Source organism: Haematobia irritans, chromosome 5 (genome assembly GCF_050003625.1).
Source record: "Haematobia irritans isolate KBUSLIRL chromosome 5, ASM5000362v1, whole genome shotgun sequence".
Classification (NCBI taxonomy): Eukaryota; Metazoa; Arthropoda; class Insecta; order Diptera; family Muscidae; genus Haematobia; species Haematobia irritans.
Genome location: NC_134401.1, coordinates 157,461,318 through 157,475,520, shown reverse-complemented (window position 1 = coordinate 157,475,520; position 14,203 = coordinate 157,461,318). Strand labels below are relative to the sequence as shown.

General features: G+C 23.7%; 1 long non-coding RNA gene across 1 annotated transcript; it reads right to left on the bottom strand.

Annotated features, from left to right (window-relative positions):
• Positions 1-1,581: 1,581 nt before the first annotated feature.
• Positions 1,582-2,208, bottom strand: LOC142241557 (uncharacterized). The gene is made up of 2 exons (XR_012723690.1): positions 2,029-2,208; positions 1,582-1,885 (listed from the first exon to the last, which is right to left on the bottom strand). It is a non-coding gene; the product is annotated as an uncharacterized LOC142241557 (long non-coding RNA).
• Between the last annotated feature and the right edge of the window lie 11,995 nt (positions 2,209-14,203).

The following is a 14,203-nucleotide window of genomic DNA, read 5'->3' as shown; positions in this document are numbered from 1 at the left end:
CGCATTATCAAGCCAAGGTTTTGCTTCCACCGTATTTTTTCCCTTCAGAAAACAGTATTTTATCACAGCACGAAAATACTTTTTTTCCATTTTTTCACAATAACAAAAGTTGCTTCACAAAAGACGCTCTATCGCACAAACTAATTGACTTACAGACGTCAAATTTTGACACGAATCATTTGAAGGTTGGTACTATATAAAAATAATATGCATTTAATACTAGCGACGCCATCTATGTGTCAGAACGGGGACTTATCATCCAACCTGTTATGAGGTAATACTCTGGTTTGTCAACTTCGGAGTCCATTGGACGAAGTTCTTTGGCTTTACGCAAGCATACGACATAAAAATGTGGTAAAAATGCATCCATTGCATTTAGTACAACCATAGTTTGCGGAAGTTTTTTATAATTTGCGATGTCAATTTATCACAGATGCAATTTCTTAAATTTTTTCGCCAACAAGGTTCATTTCGATCATTTTTCCGCTTTTATCATCTATAAGTTCACTTCCTCAAGGCATTTTTCACCAAAAATTAAAAATTTGCAGTAAATTTCTTCCGAATATATATAAAAAAGCAACTCTCCTACGATCTACGTATATTTATTATTCATAGCGTCATAGTGGAGAGACTGATAAATATCGTTAAAATGTTAAAATTGAAGTACCGTTATTTTCGCCCAACTATTTTTTCACATATTTATATTTATTTGTCAGAGGTATTTATTTTAGAAGTGTCCAATTAGTTTCAATTAATGTTAGATATTCTAAGATCAGCCTACAAAAAATCCTAAGATTCTATGTTCCCCTACACGAAAACGGTCACACATTTTAATTAAATTGCTATGTATAACTAAATATCGACTGCCGGTAGGGTATAATCAATTAGGCAACCACAACTACTGACCTACACTTTTTCTGTGGTGGATTACATTTATATTCCCCCACACCCTTCTCTCTTATTCAAATATCCATTATCTCTATAGCAAACAACCAACTACAACAACAACAACAATAGAGGCCAACAAACACACAAGAGTTTCTAATCGTCTTGTTGTTGTTGTTTTTTTTTATTGTTTTTAAACGACGGCCAGATAAGGAATCTAATGATATTCTGCCTGGTTAAGACTTATAAAATCACACACAAATGTCCGTCTATCTGTCAACTTTAGTATTATTACTATGAGAATAAATATGCCCATGCACTCTTTCCTATATACATACAGAGAGACATACATACATGTATGTGAGATGGTGTATATGGAAGGCAAATGTGGACATATGTTAACACTTTACATTAAACGTATGACCAATAATATAACAGCCCAATGAGTGCAAATGAGTGTACATAAGGGTGGAGCGAGTTTTCTACATACGTATAGCCTGAGAACAAAATTCAACAAAAATTTCTGTTGTCAATTTAACTTTATTTTAGTTTATGACTGAATTAAAGTAAATTAAAGTAATTTAAATTAAATTAAGTTAAATTGAAATTAAATTAAAGTAATTAAATTAAATTGAAATTAAATTAAATCAAATTAAAAATTAAATTATGTATACCCGAAATTAAATTATATTAAAATTCTGTATAAGCGAAATTCAATTATCGATCCCACTTAATGTAACTTTATTTGACCGTATGCATGTTCACATATATTTATATTAATATGGTAAATGTTTATATTTAATTTAATTAAATTAATCAGAGACATATGCGTTGGCAAAAGAAAAAAAAAATTTTAAATAAATACGCATTAGTTTTTAACTTTTCATCTTCATTAATAATGAAAAAAAAACTTTTCTTATATCCCCCGCCAGTCAAAGGCCATCATCACAAAGCTCCATTAAAATATATGCCAACTTAAGACTATAATCACCGCCAGCACCTTTTAGTTGTCAGTGAATAATGGGCAAATAGAATTTTTGCAAAAAAACAAAAAAAAATGAAAATGCTTGAGTTCAGTCAGTTCTTATCAGGCCCAGAATAATAAAACTATTGCATGGCCGGTCGGTCCATGACGCTACTCACGTGTACCAAATGCGGTTCTTCAAATCGTTTCAAGATGTGTGTCAGTTCATACTCCCCATCTGTTAGTTAGTTGGTTGGTTGCTACGTTCATATGACTGTCATATCAATAAAATATGAATATCTCTTGGTCCATCCGTCCGACCGTTTGTGTGGCTATCTGTTTAATTGCCCATAGGTCGCTTAGACTGAATGGCTCTGGGTCGTTTTGCTAATAGAATTGCATCGAATAGCCCACAGAGAATCATTTTAAATGGCAACAATAACAATAAGAAAAGTTCAAATGAAATAAAATAAAAACCACAACTATGACAGCGAATATGGACGGACGGACCTGGTGGTTAGAAAAAAGCAAAAAAAAAACAACAAAAAAATGCCAAGATTGGCAAACATCTTGTCAACATGTAGAGCGAGCAGAAACGTTGTAGACTACAAACACGACAGTGAGTCTATAAAAATTTTTCTATTTGTGCAGGTGTCCGTCCTCCACCCAGTATTTAAGACTAAATAATCTTGTGAAAGGGTGGCAAACGAGGTCCGCCAACGATAATTCCAAGGGACGGGTTGGGTTGGAGGTCTAGCACCAATTCTAGCTACTCGATAATAGACAATGATTACATCAATTCAATTATTGGGAAATACATAATACAAAAAACATATATTCGAATTTTGTATATTTGAAAAGAGAACAATAAATAAAAATAAAAGATAATATATCACAAATTTTTAATTTAAAATATTAACATTTTACAAAATTTTCCATAGAAATAAAATTTTGACAAAATTTTCTATAGAAATAAAATTTTGACAAAATTTTCTATAAAACTAAAATTTTGACAAAATTTTCTATAGAAATACAATTTTGATAAAATTTTCTATAGAAATAAAATGTTGACAAAATTTTCTATAGAAAAAGGTTGTCATCAAATTTTCTATAGAAATATAGTTATGACAAAATTTTCTATAGAAATAAAATTTTGACAAAATGTTCTATAGATATAAAATTTTGACAAAATTTTCTATAGAAATAAAATTTTGACAAAATTTTCTATAGAAATAAAATTTTGACAAATTCTTCTACAGAAGTACAATTTTGACAAAATTTTCTATAGAAATAAAATTTTGACAAATTTTTCTAACGAAGTATAATTTTGACAAAATTTTCAATAGACAAATTTTTCTACAGAAGTAAAATTTTGACAAAATTTTCTATAGAAAAAGGTTGTCATCAAATTTTCTATAGAAATATAGTTATGACAAAATTTTCTATAGAATTAAAATTTTAACAAAATGTTCTATAGAAATAAAATTTTGACATAATTTTCTATAGAAATAAAATTATGATAAAATTTTCTATAGAAATAAAATTTTGAAAAATTTTTTTACAGAAGTAAAATTTTGACAAAATTTTCTATAGAAATAAAATTTTGACAATTTTTTCTACAGAAGTAAAATTTTGACAAAATTCTCAATAGACAAATTTTTCTACAGAAGTAAAATTTTGACAAAATTTTCTATAGAAAAAAGTTGTCATCAAATTTTCTTTAGAAATATAGTTATGACAAAATTTTCTATAGAAATCAAATTTTGACAAAATGTTCTATAGAAATATAATTTTGATAAAATTTTCTATAGAAATAAAATTTTGACAAAATTTTCTATAGAAATAAAATGTTGACAAATTTTTTACAGAAGTAAAATTTTGACAAAATTTTCTATAGAAATAAAATTTTGACAATTTTTTCTAAAATTTTGACAAAATTTTCTATAGAAAAAAGTTGTCATCAAATTTTCTATAGAAATATAGTTATGACAAAATTTTCTATAGAAATCAAATTTTGACAAAATGTTCTATAGAAATACAATTTTGATAAAATTTTCTATAGAAATAAAATTTTGACAAAATTTTCTATAGAAATAAAATTTTGAAAAAAATTTGTTATAGAAATAAAATTTTGATTAAGTTTTCCATAGATATAACATTTTGACAACATGTTCAATAGAAATAATATTTTGACACAATTTTTGCGTAAACATAAAACTTTGACAAAATTTTCAATAGAATTAAAATTATGACAAAATGTTCAATAGAAATAATACTTTGTTACAATTTTCTATAGAAATAAAATTTTGACAAAATTTTTCATGGAAATAAAATTTTGACACAATTTTCTATAGAAATAAAATGTTGACAAAATTTTCAATAGAAATTATATTTTGACACAATTTTTGCATGGATATAAAATCTTGACAATAAAGAAAAAAACATTTTGACAAAATTATCTACAGGAATAAAATTTAGACACAATTTTCTATAGAAATAAAATGTTGACATAATTTTCTATAGAAATAAAATTTTGACAAACTTTTCTATAGAAATAAAATTTTGAAAAAAAAGAAAATACATTTTGACAACATTTACTAACGAAATAAATTTTTACACAATTTTCTATAGAAATAAAATTATGACAACATTTTCTATATTTTGACAAATTTTTCTACAGAAATAAAAGTTTCACAGAATTTTCCACAGAAATAAAATTTTGACAAAATTGTCTATAAAAATAAAATTTGGACAACATATTCTATAGAAATAAAATTTTGACAAACTTTTTTATAAAATTTTCTATAGAAATAAAATTTTGACAAGATTTCCTATAAAAATAAAATTTTGACAAAATTTTCTATAGAAATAAAATTTTGACAAAATTGTCTATAGAAATAAAATTTTGACAAAATAAATAAATAAAATAAAAACCACAACTATGACAGCGAATATGGACGGACGGACCTGGTGGTTAGAAAAAAGCAAAAAAAAAAACAACAAAAAAATGCCAAGATTGGCAGACATCTTGTCAACATGTAGAGCGAGCAGAAACGTTGTAGACTACAAACACGACAGTGAGTCTATAAAAATTTTTCTATTTGTGCAGGTGTCCGTCCTCCACCCAGTATTTAAGACTAAATAATCTTGTGAAAGGGTGGCAAACGAGGTCCGCCAACGATAATTCCAAGGGACGGGTTGGGTTGGAGGTCTAGCACCAATTCTAGCTACTCGATAATAGACAATGATTACATCAATTCAATTATTGGGAAATACATAATACAAAAAACATATATTCGAATTTTGTATATTTGAAAAGAGAACAATAAATAAAAATAAAAGATAATATATCACAAATTTTTAATTTAAAATATTAACATTTTACAAAATTTTCCATAGAAATAAAATTTTGACAAAATTTTCTATAGAAATAAAATTTTGACAAAATTTTCTATAAAACTAAAATTTTGACAAAATTTTCTATAGAAATACAATTTTGATAAAATTTTCTATAGAAATAAAATGTTGACAAAATTTTCTATAGAAAAAGGTTGTCATCAAATTTTCTATAGAAATATAGTTATGACAAAATTTTCTATAGAAATAAAATTTTGACAAAATGTTCTATAGATATAAAATTTTGACAAAATTTTCTATAGAAATAAAATTTTGACAAAATTTTCTATAGAAATAAAATTTTGACAAATTCTTCTACAGAAGTACAATTTTGACAAAATTTTCTATAGAAATAAAATTTTGACAAATTTTTCTAACGAAGTATAATTTTGACAAAATTTTCAATAGACAAATTTTTCTACAGAAGTAAAATTTTGACAAAATTTTCTATAGAAAAAGGTTGTCATCAAATTTTCTATAGAAATATAGTTATGACAAAATTTTCTATAGAATTAAAATTTTAACAAAATGTTCTATAGAAATAAAATTTTGACATAATTTTCTATAGAAATAAAATTATGATAAAATTTTCTATAGAAATAAAATTTTGAAAAATTTTTTTACAGAAGTAAAATTTTGACAAAATTTTCTATAGAAATAAAATTTTGACAATTTTTTCTACAGAAGTAAAATTTTGACAAAATTCTCAATAGACAAATTTTTCTACAGAAGTAAAATTTTGACAAAATTTTCTATAGAAAAAAGTTGTCATCAAATTTTCTTTAGAAATATAGTTATGACAAAATTTTCTATAGAAATCAAATTTTGACAAAATGTTCTATAGAAATATAATTTTGATAAAATTTTCTATAGAAATAAAATTTTGACAAAATTTTCTATAGAAATAAAATGTTGACAAATTTTTTACAGAAGTAAAATTTTGACAAAATTTTCTATAGAAATAAAATTTTGACAATTTTTTCTAAAATTTTGACAAAATTTTCTATAGAAAAAAGTAGTCATCAAATTTTCTATAGAAATATAGTTATGACAAAATTTTCTATAGAAATCAAATTTTGACAAAATGTTCTATAGAAATACAATTTTGATAAAATTTTCTATAGAAATAAAATTTTGACAAAATTTTCTATAGAAATAAAATTTTGACAAAATTTTCTAAAGCAATAAAATGTTGACAAAATTTTCTATAGAAATAAAATTTTGAAAAAAATTTGTTATAGAAATAAAATTTTGATTAAGTTTTCCATAGATATAACATTTTGACAACATGTTCAATAGAAATAATATTTTGACACAATTTTTGCGTAAACATAAAACTTTGACAAAATTTTCTATAGAATTAAAATTATGACAAAATGTTCAATAGAAATAATACTTTGTTACAATTTTCTATAGAAATAAAATTTTGACAAAATTTTTCATGGAAATAAAATTTTGACACAATTTTCTATAGAAATAAAATTTTGACAAAATTTTCAATAGAAATTATATTTTGACACAATTTTTGCATGGATATAAAATCTTGACAATAAAGAAAAAAACATTTTGACAAAATTATCTACAGGAATAAAATTTAGACACAATTTTCTATAGAAATAAAATGTTGACATAATTTTCTATAGAAATAAAATTTTGACAAACTTTTCTATAGAAATAAAATTTTGAAAAAAAAGAAAATACATTTTGACAACATTTACTAACGAAATAAATTTTTACACAATTTTCTATAGAAATAAAATTATGACAACATTTTCTATATTTTGACAAATTTTTCTACAGAAATAAAAGTTTCACAGAATTTTCCACAGAAATAAAATTTTGACAAAATTGTCTATAAAAATAAAATTTGGACAACATATTCTATAGAAATAAAATTTTGACAAACTTTTTTATAAAATTTTCTATAGAAATAAAATTTTGACAAGATTTCCTATAAAAATAAAATTTTGACAAAATTTTCTATAGAAATAAAATTTTGACAAAATTGTCTATAGAAATAAAATTTTGACAAAATTGTCTATAGAAATAAAATTTTAACCAAATTTTCTATAGAAATAAACTTTTGACAAAATTTTCTATAGACATCCAATTTTGACAAAATTTTCTATAGAAATGATATTTGACACAATTTTTGCATAGAAATAAAACTTTGACAAAAAAGAAAAAAACATTTTGACAAAATTTTCTATAGAAATAAAATTTGGACAAAATTTCCTATAGAAAAAAAATATTGACAAAATTTTCTTGAGAAATAAAATTTTGACAAAACTTTCTATTGAAATAAAATTTTGACACAATTTTCTATAGAAATAAAATTATGACAACATTTTTTATATTTTGACAAATTTTTCTACAGAAATAAAAGTTTCACAGAATTTTCCACTGAAATAATATTTTGACAAAATGTTCTATAAAAATAAAATTTTGACAACATATTCTATAGAAATAAAATTTTGACAAAATTTCCTATAGAAATAAAATGTTGACAAAAATTTCTAGAGAAATAAAATGTTGACACAATTTCTATAGAAATTAAATTTTGACCAAATTTTCTATAGAAATAAACTTTTGACAGCATTTTCTATAGATATCCAATTTTGACAAAATTTTCTATAGAAATCATATTTTGACACAATTTTTGCATAGAAATAAAATTTTGACAAAAGAGAATAAACATCTTGACAGAATTTTCTATAGAAATAAAATTTTGACAAAATTTTCTATAGAAATAAAATTTTGACGAAACAGAGAAAATATTTTGACAAAATTTTCTATAAAAATAAAATTTTGACAAAATTTTCAATAGAAATAAAATTTTGACAAAATTTTCAATAGAAATGATATTTTGACACAGATTTTGTATAGAAATAAAATTTTGAAAAAATTTTCTATAGAAATAAAATTGTGACAAAATTTTCTATAGAAATAAAATTGTGACAAAATTTTCTATAGAAATAAAATTTTGATAAGATTTTTTAAAGAAATAAAAATTTGCCAAATTATTCTATATGAATAAAATTTTGACAAAATTTTCAATAGAAATTATATTTTGATACAATTTTGCAAAGAAATAAAATTTTGACAAAAAAGAAAAAACATTTTGACAAAATTTTCTATAGAAAAAAGTTGTCATCAAATTTTCTATAGAAATATAGTTATGACAAGATTTTCTAAAGAAATAATATTTTGACAAAATTTCTATAGAAATTAAATTTTGAACAAATTTTCTATAGAAATCCAATTTTGACAAAATTTTCTATAGAAATAAAATTTTGACAAAATTTTCAATAGAAATTATATTTTGATACAATTTTTGCAGAGAAATAAAATTTTGACAAAAAAAGGAAAACATTTTGACAAAATTTTCTATAGAAATAAAATGTTGACATAATTTTCTATAGATATAAAATTTTGACAAAATTTTCTATAGAAATAAAATTTTGACAAAATAAATAAATTTTTGACACTATTTTCCATAGAAATAAAATTATGACAAATTTTTCTTTGGAAATAAAAGTTTCACAGAATTTTCCACAGAAACAAAATTTTGATAAAATTGTCTATAGAAATAAAATTTTGACAACTTTTTCAATAGAAATAAAATTTTGACAAATTTTTCTATAAAAATAAAATTTTAACAAATTTTTCTATAGAAATAAAATTTTGAAAAAATTTTCTATAGAAAGAAAATTTTGACGAAATTTTCTACTGTAATAAAAAAATGATTTTTTGCCTTCTTTTAATATTCAATTCAATTTTTCATTACTTATCTATTTGCAGTATGGTCTTTCTATAAGATTGTGTGTTTCTTAATTGCGATTATTTTTGATATGATTCATGGGATCTTATCTTAATAGCAAAACAAATAGTACAAAAACGAGTCCATAATATTCATAAAAGTATGAATGTCACGCATATTGAAAAACAGACTTCAATAGAATTTCCTAAGGAAAAGAGCAACAACAAACACAAGAATTTAGTTAGACTTTCTGGCAGCAGCAGCAATTTTTTTTTTTGCTGATATCTCAAGAGTCGACAAGTTTTGTTTTGTTTTTTATTAAAAAAAAAATAGAAGGCGCGTTCATTTGAGGTAGTCACTTTAAAAATACTTTTGTATTGTGAAATTAAAGATGGGATGGGGGCAAATTGTGAAATTATTTTTTAAGTGATACTTTCATCACAAAAAATTGAAATAAGCAACAAAAATAATTATTAATTAATATATATTCCAATGTTGATTTATTTTTTTTTTTTTGAAATTCAATTTTTTTGTTAAACCAACCATAAATTGAAATGTTCTTAAATATTCTTCTTTAGATGAGGGGTATTAACCTTTGCTAATTATAAGTGCTTGTGGAAAATTAAAATCATGCATACCTGTGGTGTTAATTCCTCATTGATAACAGAACAAAATGAAACATAAATTTTCAATTTCATTGCATTATAATTAGCAAAGAAATGGCCATGACCTTTTTTCAGTTTAAACTCTAAATTTTACTTTTTGCCTAATAGGCAATCATTCAATAAATTTCGTTAAAATACCCTCCCTCCTCCCCCTATCTACCCTCTAGCAAATAACCTTGAAAATTTGTTAACCCAAAAAAAAGAATGAAAATTATTTCAAGTTCAATAACAATTAGCCTAACACAATTTTTTTGCTTTTGCTTCTACTTATACCCATTTTTTATATAGAAAATAGCGAGCCAATACAAACATATATACAGATATAGACGTGTTCATGCCAACACTTAGTGAAGAAAAAATATTATAAGCACTAGGAGAATAGTACGTACATACGTATAAATTTATAACATCGCGTACACAAACACACGCACACACACCTGCGTATAGGAATCTATGTTTGTTTGCTATTTGGCCAAACATTGGAAACAAGCAAACTGCACAGAGCTGACGGCGACGACGACAACAACAACACAAGTGTTGATAACCCCATGTAGAGCCTATCAAATAAAACCAAACTACCTTTCTGCCTACTTTTGCCCCCTCCCACTTTAGTGAACATAGAATGTTTGGTCTAATACACCGAAAAAAAGACAAGAGTATGTTCTAATGAAGATCAATCACGATTAAATAATTACCACTTGACACAGCAACAAATACATGGAGTTGTGTTCTTGCAAATGTAAGAATCATTGGCAACGCTACCCCTAACGAATTAGATTCACGGTTGCCACAGTTGTTAGAATTCTACCAAAAATTTTAGTTTTTTTTTACTTTTTGGTACATAAGTAGAAATTTTGATGGTAGATTTTGCAAAATATTCCTCACCAATTAATTTTCTATAGATATAAAATTTTGTCAAAATTTGCTATTGAAATAAAATGATGGTAGAATAAAATTTTGACAAAATTTTCTATCGAAATACAATTTCGACAAAAATTTCTACAGAAATAAAATTTTGACAAAATTTTCTATAGAAATAAAATTTTGACAAAATTTTCTATAGAAATAAAATGTTGACAAAATTTTCTATGGAAATAAAATTTTGATAAAATTTTCTATAGAAATAAAATTTTCACAAAAGTATCTATAGAAATAAAATTTTGAGAACATTTTCTATAGAATTAAAATGTTAACAAAATTTTCTATAGCAATAAAATATTGACAAAATTTTCTATTGAAATAAAATGTAGACAAAATTTGCTATTGAAATAAAATGTTGGTAAAATATTCTATAGAAATAAAATTTTGACAAAATTTTCTATAGAAATAAAATTTTGACAAAATTTTGAATCGAAATACAATTTCGACAAAAATTTCTATAGAAATAAAATTTTGACACAATTATCCATAGAATGAAAATCTTGACAAAACAATAGAAATAAAGTTTTGACAAGATTTTCTATAGAAATAAAATTTTTCCATTCGTTTTGTTTTGTTATTGTTGGTTTTGTTCTTTAAGCATTGTTGTTGTTTTTTTATTGCAGCTTAAAACCATCCAGTGACTAAACTACAAGTGTAGCTTAACCAACAGAGGAAAAGAATGTTTGTCAAATTTATTTGGGCAAAGCCCTATAGACTGCAAGATGGTTGGATGGACGCACGTTTCGGAATTACCAAATTCCTCATCAGCATCATCTACTTGCAGCAAAACTATCAACCAATTATCAGAATAAATTCGGGCAGTTCACTTAACCCAAAAAAAAAGACACACTTGAACCTCCCGAAAAAAGGTTTTGTATGATAGCCGGCTTATGCCGAAATAAATTCGAAACAAACATATCTCTTTTCCTATGCCACTGTCAAATCATCGATTTGAGTTCAGTTGGCTGGGTTTATTTTGAGCGTGCTTCCTCTTCTTTTTCCAAAATTTCCTCTTGTTTTTACAAAATTTTCTTAAAAATAACATTTTGACAAAATTTTCCATAAAAATAAAGTGTTGACAAAATTTTCTATAGAAAAAAAATTGTCAAAGTTTTCTACAGAAATAAAAATTTGGCAATTTGCTATAGAAATATAATTTTAACAAAATTTTCTATTGAAATAAAATTTTAACAAAATTTTCCATGGAAATAAAATTTTGACTAAATTTTGAATAGAAATACAACTTTGAAAATTTTTTTATAAAAATACAACTTTGACAAAATTTTCTATAGAAATAAAATTTTGACAAATTCTGCTATTGAAACAAAATGTTGGTAAAATTTTCCATAGAAATAAAATTTTCCCAAAAGTATCTATAGAAATAAAATTTTGAGAAAATTTGCTATAGAAATAAAATGTTAACAACATTTTCTATAGCAATAAAGTTTTCTTTAGTAATAAAATATTGACAAAATTTTCTATTGAAATAAAATGTAGACAATATTTCCTATTGAAATAAAATGTTGGTAAAATTTTCTATAGAAATAAAATTTTGACAAAATTTTCAATAGAAATAAAATTTTGATAAAATTTTCAATCGAAATACAATTTCGAAACAAAATTCTATAGAAATACAATTTTGACAAATTTTTCTCCAGAAATAAAATTTTGATAAAATTTTCTATAAAAATAAAATTTTGACATTTTCTATAGAAATAAAGTTTTGACAAAATTTTCTATAAAAATAAAATTTTGACAAAATTTTCTATAGAAATAAAATTTGGAAAAATTTTCTATAGAAACAAAATTTTGACAAAATTTTCTATAAAACTAAAATTTTCACAAAATTTTCTATAGAAATAAAATTTTGACAAAATTATCTATAAAAATAAAATTTCGACAAAAATTTCTATAGAAATACAATTTTGACAAAATTTCCTATAGAAATAAATTTTAGACAAAATTTTCTATAGAAATAAAATTTTGACAAAATTTTCTATTGGAATAAAATGTTGGTAAAATTTTCTATAGAAATACAATTTTAACAAAATTTTCCATAGAAATAAACTTTTAACAAAATTTTCTATAGAATCAAAATTTTGACAAAATTTTCTATAGAAATAAAATTTTGACAAAATTTTCTATAGAAATACAATTTTTTATAGATATAAAATTTTGACAAAATTTTCTCTAGAAACAAAATTTTGACAAAATTTTCTATAAAACTAAAATTTTCTATAGAAATAAAATTTTGACAAAATTATCTATAAAAATAAAATTTCTATAGAAATACAATTTTGACAAAATTTCCTATATTTGAGACAAAATTTTCTATAGAAATAAAATTTTGACAAAATTTTCTATTGAAATAAAATGTTGGTAAAATTTTCTATAGAAATACAATTTTAACAAAATTTTCCATGGAAATAAAATTTTGATAAAATTTTCCATAGAAATAAAATTTTCTATAGAAATAAATTTTTGACTAAATTTTTTATTGAAATAAAATGTTGGTACAATTTTCTATAAAAATACAATTTTAACAAAATTTTCCATGGAAATAAAATTTTGATACAATTTTCCATAGATATACAATTTTAAAAAAATTTTCTCCAGATATAAAATTTTGACAAAATTTTCTCCAGAAATAAAATTTTCTATAAATATAAAATTTTGACATTCTCTATCGAAATAAAATTTTGACAAAAATTTCTATAGAAATACAATTTTGACAAAATTTCCTATAGGAATAAATTTTAGACAAAATTTTCTATAGAAATAAAATTTTCTATTGGTAACATTTTCTAGAGAAATACAATTTTAACAAAATTTTCCATGGAAATAATATTTTGATAAAATTTTCCATAGAAATAAAATTTTAACAACATTTTCTATAGAAATAAAATTTTGACAAAATTTTCTATAGAAATTAATTTTTTTTTTGTTTGTTTTTGTTGGCTTCTCTTCAATCGTTATTGTTGTTTTTGATCTCCACTTAAAGCCATGCATTGACTAAACTACAAGTGTAGCTTAACCAACAGAGGAAAACTATGCTTGTCAAATTGGTTTGGGCAAAGCCCTATAGACTGCAAGATGGTTGGATGGACGCACGATTCGGAATTACCACATTCCTCATCAGCATCCTCTACTTGCAGCAAAACTATCAACCAATTATCAGAATAAATTCGGGTAATTCACTCAACCCAAAGTGAAATACACTTGAACCTTCCGAAAAAGGGTTTAATAGTCGGCTACTGCCTAAACAAATTTGCAAGCATATCTCTTTTCCTTTGCCAATGTGGTAATTCCGAAACAGCTGTACATCCAACCATCTTGCAGTCTATAGGGCTTTGCCCAAATAAATTGGACAAGCATACTTTTCCTCTGTTGGTTAAGCTACACTTGTAGTTTAGTCAATGCATGGCTTTAAGCTGAGATCAAAAACAACAATAACGATTGAAGAGAAGCCAACAATAACAAACAAAACGAATGAAGTTCCTCTATCTTCATTCGTTTTGTTTGTTATTGCACGCTCAAAAACAAACCCAGCCAAATACATTCAAATCGATGATTTGAGTTTGGCAAAGGAAAAGCGATATGCTGGCAAATTTG